Consider the following 10000-nt stretch of genomic DNA (forward strand, 5'->3'; position numbering starts at 1 on the left):
TAGAATGCATTGTTTTCTGTTCACAGTATGTGTCTTGGTAACAACAGTAACAGCATGTTGGTCATGATGTCCTGCTTCCCTTCTTCAGGCCTAATTGCATGTGCCATTGAGTGTCAGTGTGTGCAGTTAGTTTCCCATGTTTAAATGTAGACTACTCACAGGTATGTATGGCAATACCAGCATGCTATTCGTAGCCTCAACCTCAGTGTTAGAAAGGCTGACATTCCAAAAATGTCTACACATCTACTGATCCCGGAGCATGGGAGCTGTGTACTAAGCTACAGTGGCTAGAGACGTGACATCCATACCAGGTGACATCACGGGTACAGTTACATGGGGCAGGGAGTTTACATAGCAGTCTAGCTGATGACAAGGGTAGAGGCTAGTTGATAGCGTGAGGCCTCACTGTGTAGCAGTAATAGACATTCACATTACAGGATGCAAACACACAGCTACACACACATGCACAGACACACACACACACACACACACACACACACACACACACACACACACACACACACACACACACACACACACACAGGTATTCGTGACACATGTATTCAGACACACAGTTACGCCCACCACCACGGGTCAACGAAATTGTAACACACACATACAAACACACACACTTGATAGTGTTGAGGTGATGACTCCTGCCTATGTGGTAATCACCATTACAGTACTGTGCACCTACATGACGCAACACAGAGAATACACATGTGCAGGAAGTCAGTAATGCCTAAGATCAATGGCATCAACAGGGTAGTAGATTGCATCACCTGGAGGGGTTATGGGTCCTATCTGTTCACTATGGTAACATACATCCTCACTCCATGGACCAGACAGCCATACATACATACACACACACACACTGTGGAGTCCAAAATTGAATGCACCTATGTCATGCACATACAGATAGCACACATGTGTGTGGTACACACCCCACCCCTGCCTATGTCTTGCTTTCTACAATGCAGTATGTACAGATCTCTACAGCAGTGTACAGGAGAGTGAGTAACAATTGGGATGTATTCCCCACCATATGTGACATATGGACACACAGCAAACACACATGGCAGTACTGTGAATCAAACACCTGCTATCTTATGATATGTATGACAGACATGCAGCAGTATTGCCCGCATTACAATGTGTACCAATGCTACCTTTGGCAATTGTGCTGATATATGCACACGGGAGGTCTTAAGTGTTACAGGTGTCAAGTGATTTACAGTCAGTGACACCCTGATCGCTGTGTAGGTTGTATGTGTTCCCCTTCAGTTAACAGAACCATAGCTTAGTGTTTGCACATGTTATTGTAGGACTGCTTGTGACACACCTGTGAGCTGTCCTCAGCAAACATCCACCTTCAAAGATGCCCCACCACTTAGTTATGTCCACACATCCATCCATACCTGATGTACATCTTACCGTACTGTCAGCATATCACCATATACAGTTGGCAATGATGGGGCTGCATTGCAACTGCATGTTGTAGTAAGGCACACGTCACCTGCAAACATCAGCTACTGCACACGCATGGTAGCTGAATGCACACCACTACTTGTACATGTGTGTAGGACCTACATTCCTGTCAGTTTGCCATGTTTGTAGGCATTGCAATTGGTGGACATGTGTGATGACATACATGACACATGGGCTGTTGTATGATATGATAGTTGCCATGAGTAACCAGTGCAGAGGGAATGTTAACTCAGTCAACATTGATATCACACCTTATGTACTGTTAGCATTCAACAGTCATGGACCTACCCTCCATGTGCATGTGTGTAATTGCTGTAGCCACCTGTCTGCACAAAGGACAGCAACAGCTATGCTATATATATATGTGCTGTGTGTATGTGTGTGTGTGTGTGTGTGTGTGTGTGTGTGTGTGTGTGTGTGTGTGGCATGTACATATCCATGGCAGGTACATGTATGTCATATCCAAACATGAGGATGTTTACTGGTGTGCAGCAACAGTCATCTGTTACTGCTGTATATGACCCAGGGCCCCTGTCATATGTACAGCCGACCTGGTTATGAATACTGGTATTATTGCATTGCATAACACATGATGCAACTGTGTCTGTACATGGGTAGTCTGCACAGTTGATGTAGAGCTAGGTACAGTCCACTGGTCATGGGTCACATGGTGTTGTACTATTATGTGTCCTACCATACCACATGTCTGGATGTGTGTTGCTGGTCCAAGGAGATGGTGATGTCTGAGGGCTACATCCTAGAATGTGGCTTTTGACACTGTGATCTGCACCTGACACATCTGTGATGTGAGAGGCCTTCATGTACGTGGGGACACCACCACCTGGAGCGGTCCATACCTGTGTTATGGCCCACATGTCTGGTTCTGAGGTATATGGTGGTAGTGTTATTGTGTACAACTGAGCCTTCAGCCATGTGTTCCTCACTGCACAGATGTCAGTATTCCCATTTGTTGGATCTACATTGGGCAGCTGTGATTACGAATGCTACACATCTAGCACTGTTTAGCATACACATACAATGCAGTTGTTCTCTAGGTGGCAGGGTGTTAACCTGGTCTCAAGACATTCGACTATGAATGGCACTATTTGGGCGATGTAGCTACTCCTGGCAGAACAACACCACGGGTGGTAGTAGTGTGCCAGGTATAGACTGGTACATCTAAGGTGATGGACAGCAGCAGATGTTGTGTAGAAGACCGGTGTCAGATATATGTAGTGCAGCGTTCCTGCTAACAATGACAACTATTGACACTGGAGTCCATTACAATGTGTTGTTCATGTCTAACTGTAATAGCATGGCCACTGTGCCCTTCCGTGTTTAGAATCAGAGTGCCTACAAAACAGCCCTGTGCTACTAAGTGTGTGAGCATGCCCAGTATAATGTTGTGTAGATGGACATAGTGCATTCCAAAAGGCCGTGTGCTACTAAGTGTGTGAGCATGCCCAGTGACACCTTGTGTCAGTTATGTGCCTCTATGTGTATGGGCATGGCCATTGTAACCCTGTATAGCGATAGTAGTTGTCCAGTCAACAGATGGCCATACTCCACTTCAGGATGGATTTCTACATTGAACACACAGGTTCACAGGTATGTACATCGTAACTGCCAGCATCCATGTCGATGTCCGCATTCCTAGAAGGTCATATTGACAGTCTTGAAAGGTGTAGTGCCTGTGGCATGGCTCGTATCTATGTAGTATTGTAATAGTTGTCTGTAAATAGGCAGTTGTCCTGATCCCACCACTGGCATGTGTGTTTGTCTCCGTCTGCCCGGGGACAGAAATATGCTTTTAGACTGCTCACACTCCATACAATCCCTATCACCATCTTTGCCATTGCTGATGATGTCACCCACCTAGAAGTACATCTCTGAGAGTGCTGTGGCTCACTAGTCTCGATAGCACATTCTGTAACTGTGTAATGCTGTAGTGTGATAAGGTAGTTAGGTTGGTGTTCTAATCCCAGCTATGCCAGCTGTGTGTGTGTCTGTGTCTCCATCTGTCTAGGGATAGAATAATGCTTTTAGACTGCTCACACTCCATACAATCCCTATCGGCGACTTTGCCAATGCTGATGATGTCACTCACCTAGAAGTACACCTCTGGTAGTACTGTGTTCCAGTAATCTCAATAGCGTGCTCTGTAACTGTGTAATGCTGTAGTGTAATAACGTAGTTAAATCAGTGTTCTAATCCCAGCCATGCCAAATGTGTGTGTCTCTGTTTGCTTGGGGACAGCAATATGCTTTTAGACTACTCACACTCCATATAATCCCTATCGCTGTCTTTTCCAATGCTGATGAAGTCACCCACCTGCAAGTACACCTCTGGGAGTACTGTGCCCCAGTAATCTTGGTAGTGTGTTCTGTAACTGCGTAATGCTGTAGTGTGATAAGGTAGTTAGGTCAGTGTTCTAATCCCAGCCATGCCAACTGCGTGTGTGTGTCTCCATCTGCCTGGAGACAGAATAATGCTTTTAGACTGCTCACACTCCATACAATCCCTATCGCCGACTTTGCCATTGCTGATGATGTCACCCACCTAGAAGTACACCTTTGGGAGTACTGTGTCCCAGTAATCTCAGTAGCGTGTTCTGTAACTGTGTAATGCTGTAGTGTGATAGAATAGACAGGTCAGTCGCCTATTCCAAGACATGACAGGTGTGTGTGTTCGGCAGTCATATCCTATGTGTTGGTGTCTGTGAGTGGCTAGCTACTGGATGTGTAGAGGCACGTGTTTTGTTGTTTTCCTATATAGTGGCCATAAATGTCGCATTCGGCCAAGAGACTGGGTTGGCAAGACATACCCATACATTCGGTAACAGGTCTGGTGAGTAATGTCAGCAGCCCTAATCTTACCCTGAATACAGTCCGAACCCGTGTGACGCACAGAAATACACTTGCCTTGATATTAACACCAGTACATAATGCAGGAGGCACATATGGTTTCCTTGTCATTCTTGTCTAATGCTTTGGTGTCATGTGGTTTACTGTTGAGATATATATTCTATATCTATATATGTGTGTGCATATATATATATACATATATATATATATATATATATATATATATATATATATATATATATATATATATATATATATATATATATATATATATATAGATATAGACATTAGCACACAGAAATCTACATGATGGAATACATGTCCTATACTGTTGAATGCCTGTGCTGGATGATCTGTATGTGATAACTTCCGATGTATGTATATCTGCCATGGCTTAGTGGGAAAGCACATCGTCTGTGGTGTGCTGGGTCCTGGTTTCGAGTCGTGCAGTGGCCGGTTGTTTTGTTGATGGGACGAACAAGGGACATTCAATACGGTGATAGTAAGGCACTTTTAACCAGTTGTGTGCGGGTCTGCTCGACAGTAAGCAGTGGTTATTTTTGGGGAGGCTCTGTATGGGTCATGTCACTATGCATTAGAAGACAATACTATGCAAACAAAGCAGAAAATAGTGAATCCCTTTTATCCCCAGGGTGTGATGCATGTCCCAAGAGTGTATGTGTATAGATAGCCGGGTGCAGGGCTCGAATATAGGTGAAATCATTGGGGTGTGTGTCAGGCATACTGTACGTGGATTGGAGCCCTGTGTCTCAGGATTGCTCCTAGCTTAGCACGCCTAAGCTAGGGGTGTATCTATACCTGCCTAGTGCAATTGGGAGGGACAACAGCAGTAGGAGAGTAATCAAGGTGAACAAGCTGGCAAACAGGTGATATTTATCAGAATCAACAGATTACAGGCCCAGCAGACCAGCCCAGCCCAGAACACTATGATAAAGTGAGCAAGCACCTTCCCCTCGGGTTTTTCCACACTCTATACCACCGGTGTATACATGTGGGAAAATTTTAACAAACAAACCTACGAAATGAGATGGGCTGCAGCAGGCAACATAGACCAACATGTGCAAGAGGCTGAGGGTGGTGAGGATGTGAATGCTGCCGAACAACCCTCAGTGAGGAGACAGAGAAGACTGTACAGACCCAGGGTAACCTACCAGGGGCTACATGAGCTGGAGATAGTGGAGCACTATAGGGTGGACAAAGACCTCCTACAGCAGATTGTTGAGCTGTGCCTGCCACACCTGACACATCGAACAGGCCGAATGGAACCCATCCCAGTGGATACCAAGGTATGTGTAGGCCTAGGTATACTTAGCCACAGGTACCTCCCAAAGCACAACTGGGGATATCATGGGGATCTCACAGGCATCTGCATCCAGGGTATTCCACCGAATCCTGGATGTGATGTCACCATTTGCCAGTGAGCACGTACATTTCCTCAACACACATGAGGTGTTGACCAGCAATATGCGTCTCTTCCACCAAATGGCAGACTACACTGGGGTAGTGGGTGCTATAGCCTGCATGCACGTACGCATCAAAGCTCCACCTGATGAGCAAGGTAGGGCCTACATTAACCGCAGGGGCATCCCCTCCATCAACTGCCAGGTCGTATGCGATGCCCAGGGCATTATACTGAATGTGTGTGCTGGCTGCCCTGGAAGCTATGACGATTCCGATATATGGCATCTGACACAGCTGTACCACAGCTTTGCCAATATGGACATCCCCTACGGTCACCTAGTGGGGGATGCTGGGTACCCACTGGAGACATGGCTGATGACACCCATCAGAAATGCAGACACACCTGAACAACAATGCCATAATGAGGCACACTCACAGGCCAGACATATAATACAGCATGTGTTTGGGATGCTCAGGTCATGGTTCTGGTGTCTGGATGCATCCGTTGGAGCCTTGCATTATTCACCAGCTACATGCACCCAAATTGTTATGGTATGTGCTATGCTACACAATATGATCCTGCAGAAACAGCTGCAGCAGAAACAGCAAGGGGCAGGGCCACACAGCCCCCCACCAATGCCAAGGCCTGTACAGGCACAAAGTGACTCAGAGGAGGAACAACCTGAGCCGGACCCAGTAGGCGGACGGAGGTGTGCCCAGTATGATCTGGCCTTGCAAAGATGCAATGCATAGCATATGCACTGACACAGTAGGGACCCAGGGAATGTCACCATCTCTGACTCGCACAGACAGTAAAAGGGATGCCAAACATGACACTACCTGTACTCAGCCATGTATAGGGAGTGCACTATGTGCATCTGACATAGGCAGCCCTCCAGCACCATCCTCAGGTCTGGCACACCCTCAAGGTAAGTCAATCAACCTATTAATTGGCAGTTGTATTAGAATTTGTTGGTACCTGCAGCTATGGTATGGATGTGAGCATGCAAGGGAAATTGGTGGCCAAATGTTAAGGCAGCAGACAGTAGACGTCCATAGTTGCACCATGACATCTGTAACACATATGTGGGTCACCATCGTAGCCAGTAGTACACAGGGTGTCATAACCCACTGCGGGTAATGGGCTGAGCATCATGTGTGTCCATACAGCCCACACAAGTCTCAACCAGCTGGACAGGTGTAGACTGACACAAACAAATGCTGAACTATGGCCTCTGAATGTGCCCTATGGGTAACCCCTCCCACAATCCCACACAGACAGACTACAGCAGGCCAGGCAGTTGGATGTAGGTTTTGAAGGATAGGAAGTCAGAAACTAATATGTTGGTAATTAAGGCTAAGATCTGTAGTACACAGGTATGCCTCTAGCCAGCACAATAGGTAGGTCTACACATTGAAATGGAGTGCCTGACATACATGTACATGTGTCAGGTGAGCACCCCATCCAACGTACACATATACCAACAGTCAGGTGTGCCCCCCCTCCTGTGTAGGAATGTAGATACAGTCAGGCGTCCCCCCACTATGCAGAAATGTAGCAACAGTCAATGCCGCATGACTGATGGATACCCTGCGGACACAGCATGCCACCTGTCAGTGTACAACACAAAGGTCAGCACATTACAGACTACCTAGACATGTAACACATGTGATACAGCTGGCCATACTGGCCATGCTCACACACTTGACGGTATGATGGCAATGTCAGTTGACAACATACTGAATGGTCATACTGGCCATGCTCACACACTTAAACACATGAAGGCCAGGTCTGCAAACACCAGTGGTCCAGACATATCTGACGGTACATTCCTATACTGCTGAATGATTGCTCTGTATGATATGTTTGTGTTACTGTCCGTTGTCTATATATCTTCCATGGCGTATTGGTAATTCACATTAGCTGTGTGCGCAGGATCCTGGTTCCAACCCTTGCAAAGGACGTTCATTTGCTTACAGGGTAAAACATGCCCATTGGATACGGATGGAGTAAGGCACATTAAAGCAGTTTGGAGCAGTTGTGCGTGGGTTTGCATGGTGTTAAGCACTGCTGACCTCTGGTTACAGCTTCTTACACTCCGTTAGCCTCTACATTGCTTTACCAGTGCAATACTCGCATACTGGTCGCCAATCACTCTTACAGCTGCTCGCTCACGCACTTGCACCAACATTGTTGCTTGCATGTGTCGCTCACATCCTTGGGTGGGAGCAACGACCACAATATTACCTTGTGATACCTATTACATTGGACTACATGACTACAGTATTGGGAATGGCTGCCCATTAGGCGACGGAATGGTGTTCGACTGTACTGTATCGGTGGCCTGTCCAGTGAAATAATCATTTTATTTGTGTGTTCCTCATACAATCTGCTCTCGTCTGGCTGATACATGGGTACTGATACTCTTCAGTACAGACAAGTAATTGGCTCTTGGGAGCCACATCCATCTGCCGAGTCATGCTAGCGCATACCTATTGTAGGTTTGCCACCTTGTAAATTGTCCAAGGTGGGGCTTTAGGGTTAACACCTGTCCCACTTTGTGAGGGACAGTCCCTCTTTAGGCAGTTGTGTCCTGCGGAAATAATCAAGATGTAACAAATGTCCTGATTACAGGGCAATATTATATTCTATGTTTCTTTAATATTACATGAAACAGTTATTTTATATATGACACTTCTACATGGTATGTGAAGTAGCATAAGCAATTAAAATGTTACTTGACTAACTTTTATTTGTGCAAATAAGTATTATTCTGTACTATGCGCAGCTGTAGGTATGTTTCATCCTGGAAAGTCTGACATTTCTACGGAACATGTCCCACTTTGGCCGTTTGGAAAGGTGGCAACCCTATCGGACCTGTATGTAGAAATGTCAGAATTTGCAGAGAAACACATACCCCCAGCCAGTAGAAAGGAGAGTACTTTACTGATTTGCCTAAATAAAAGAGTATTCTTGTAGTATTATAGTTGCTTATACTGTTTCTTATAACATTTATGTGTTCCAGATACAAAATAATTGTTTTATGCAACTGCTACATACAATTTAGGAATTCTTTGCCCTAAATCACAGGACATTTGCCATAAGTCCATTTATTTTGCAGGACACATGCCCAAAGGGTAGTGTCCCCCGCAAAGGTGGACAGGTGTTGACACCAACCTATTATTCTGTCATCTTTCTAAGTTAGTCAGCGGAATATGTGCTTTCTGTCACTAGCAGACCTCTCATACGAATGGGGAAGAGTGATCACTGAATCAGGGACACTGCATAACACCCTCAGGGACACATTTCGATGTTTGGTGCTATTAACCTGACACATTGACAGTGCCAAAGCATATGTATACATACACATTATTGTCTGAGGTACATGCTGTTTATGACTCTTACATGTTGTCATTATTCATTACGTGTATTTCGCAACCTGTCCTAATATCACTAGTTCTAGGGGGGTTTAGTTGGGACTGTGTTAGATTACGATTCTTAATTACGGACGTCCATGGTAATCAGGGACAGGTCAATGATATGGTCCCTATGTGTTCCCCCAATGATTTATGGACTAACCAGTAGATGTGCTCTTATGGTTTGGAGATATGGGCATCTGCTATACCCACATCAGAATATTACATAGATCCACGGGGCAGTCCTAATATGTCTCTGCCAGCCAACACCTACACACCTAGGCCCATAATCGCATACCCATAGTTCCACTACCTGACACTCCTCTATAGCACTCATCCTTACTGTGAGCGCAGGTGGGGTATGAACACACCCCTACACACTGCCCACTCTCCCCGTGTCAGGACACATGTCACACGTTGTGTCAACCCATGTGATACCAGGTCTGCACAACCTACTGTTCTGTGTACAGATACATCCTGGTCGCATCAATCATTACTGGGCTTGCCTAGAAGAACAGAATTTTTGTTGTCCCACAAGGGACATCGCTGTCCATGTTTAAAGTTAGACCTTGTAGATCTCTCCCACTGGTAGTTTCCTGCCGGTGGTCTGGGAAGCAGTGGTGCATTTACCTTTATTGTGTGTCTGTATGTCTCAGCGGCCTAGCTGGGTGGGGTGGGTGGGAGGTAGATGTTTGTTTATTGGACCTCCTGCCAACATATGCCCGGTCGGAACATATGTCACCCGTAACTGCTGTAACATAACCTAGGCATATACATATGTATATTTAATGTAACATATATATATATAT

This window comes from Protopterus annectens, chromosome 5.part1 (assembly GCF_019279795.1).
Source record: "Protopterus annectens isolate FY-2018-M chromosome 5.part1, PAN1.0, whole genome shotgun sequence".
NCBI lineage: Eukaryota > Metazoa > Chordata > Ceratodontiformes > Protopteridae > Protopterus > Protopterus annectens.